Source organism: Mastomys coucha, chromosome X (genome assembly GCF_008632895.1).
Source record: "Mastomys coucha isolate ucsf_1 chromosome X, UCSF_Mcou_1, whole genome shotgun sequence".
Lineage (NCBI taxonomy): Eukaryota > Metazoa > Chordata > Mammalia > Rodentia > Muridae > Mastomys > Mastomys coucha.
Genome location: NC_045030.1, coordinates 143,396,859 through 143,399,175, shown reverse-complemented (window position 1 = coordinate 143,399,175; position 2,317 = coordinate 143,396,859). Strand labels below are relative to the sequence as shown.

The 2,317-nt window shown below is 41.7% G+C and overlaps 1 protein-coding gene and 1 pseudogene across 4 annotated transcripts in view; one reads left to right on the top strand and one right to left on the bottom strand.

Moving 5' to 3' along the window:
- Fam104b (family with sequence similarity 104 member B) overlaps window positions 1-2,317 on the top strand; it is a 153,847-nt gene that overhangs the window by 82,672 nt on the left and 68,858 nt on the right. The gene's annotated exons all lie outside the window — the stretch shown is intronic.
- The window catches only part of LOC116090863, a 26,798-nt pseudogene continuing 25,805 nt past the window's right edge, over window positions 1,325-2,317 (bottom strand).

Sequence of the window (2,317 nt, the reverse complement as noted above, 5' to 3'; positions counted from 1 at the left end):
TTTCTTTGGGGGATGTTGGAGCATCTTTTGGGTATATGCCTAGGAATGGTATGGCTGGGTCTTGAGTAGAACTATTCCCAGTTTCCTGAGAAAACACCAAATTGATTTCAAAAGTGGGGTACATGTTTGCACTCTCACCAGCAATGAAGGAATGTTCCCCTTCTTGCACATCCTTGCCAGCATGTGCTATCTCTTAAGTATATCTGAGAGAGGGCTAATATCCAAAATTTACAAAGAACTCAAAAAGTTAGACACTAATACCCAAATAACTCAGTTCAAAAATGGGGTACAGTGGTAAACAGAGAATTCTCCACAGAGGACTCTTGAATGGCTGAGAATCACCTAAAGAAATGTTCAAAGTCCTTAGTCCTCAGGGAACTGCAAATCAAAACATCTCTGGATATTCTACTTTACACTCATCAGAATGGCTAAGATCAAAATAAAAACAATTTTTACCCACAGCCCCATCACCCCATAATCACTATTAATTCTATTTGATGGTTCTCGCTTTAGAGGTTTTCTCCATGCAGGTATAATTGCACATTAAAACAAAACCCGGAATTATTGTTCCATTTACTGTACAATTCCTGTAATTACAGTAATATCCATATACATAGTCTATGATAGGTTGGTCCTAGTAATAAGTACGACAAAGTTCTTTCAGACCTGATTTGGAAAACAAAAGTAACCCTTGAATTCCTATGTAAATGTTAAACAACAAAGAATTTTTCCTAAGGAGCTTTACAAGTTATTTCCTCCCCTCACCCGCTCCCTTCCCCCTAACCCTATCACTAGGACATTCACAGAACAATGTCTAGTAGTCTATACTCAACACCAGCAGCTATTGAATACAGGAGCATTTCTTCTGCATAATTTTGTTTATGCATGTGGTGTCTCATAAAACTCTGAGTATTTGCAGTTTTCTTTTTTAAATGTAATTTTATTTCGTGTGCGTTAATGTTTTGCCTGCATGTATGTTTGTGTGGGTGTCAGATTCCTGGAGTTTGTGAGCTGCCTTGTTGGTGCTGGGAATGAACACTGGTCCTGCCAGTGTTCTTAACTGCTGAGTCATCTTTTTGGCTTTGTATTTGCAGGGTTTTTTTCTTGTTTTTGGTTTTTGTTTTTGAATGCTGGAAGGTTTGGACTAGTGTTTATTATGAGGAAGGAAAGAAAGGAGATCCCCTAGTCATAGTTCACTAAGCCTTGTGTCTCCGGTGGGGGTCAGGAGGTGATGCACACAAGCCCAGTTGCAGCAAGAACAATAGAAGACAGTGTCCCCCTCCCCCAGAGGCAGTCCTCTTCTCCAGCCAGTGTTTTTTATAGCTCAGACATCAATAGGCTCCCAACTTCTGTTCTGCCTCTTCACCACAAACTGTCCTGACACAGTCACCAGCAGTGTGTGTTCACCAAAGACCACAAGCAGGCTTTTGAAAGGGATGTTCATGCCATGGTGCAGCTGGAAGCCACAGGCTGTGCTGACCAGCTCTGAGATGGCATTGGCTGCCTGCTCATCATTCTCAAGGTCCCCAGATGCTGCTGTACTGCAGCTTCGCTCAGCACCACGTAGCCAAGATGGTCTGGGATACATTCAGTCAAGCTCTTGGGTCAGTGCAGAAGTTGGTGCAGGAGCTCCAGTTTCTTAAAAGACTTTTCCTTCTACTTTCTTGTGGGTATGAGTATGTTATTACAATTTACAAAAAGTCTTTGCTTGCTGTTTGACACTCTTCCTTGGGTGTGTCTTTTACTCATCCTTGGATTACAGGGCAGAAAATTATCCTCTAAGCCAATATGTTGTCTAGAGACTGACAGTGGCCATTGGTAAACCTTTATGCTCTTTCATGTTTCCTGATGCAATTGATAACTGACCCCACATATGTGATGTGCTGTCTCCAGAATCATATATGTTAAAAGCAGTAAATAGGGCTGGCAAGATGGCTCAGCGGGTAAGAGCACTAACTGCTCTTCCGAAGGTCCTGAGATGGGATCCCAGCAACCACATGGTGGTTCACAACCACCCGTCATGAGATCAGATGCCCTCTTCTGGTGCATCTGAAGACAGCTACAGTGAATTATGCCACAGGGAGCAGGCCAGCAGAGGTCCTGAGTTCAATTCTCAGCAGCCACACACATGATGGCTCACAGTCATCTGTACAGCTACACTGTACTCATACACATAAAATAAATAAAATGAATCTTAAAAAAAGCAGTAAATAAATACCAATTTCAGATAGATGGTGCTTTACATAAATAGTCAGTAGTTGGGTTTTTTTTTTTAGCTTGCCATCTAGAGTGGGTAGATTGTTATTCTTGATAGATA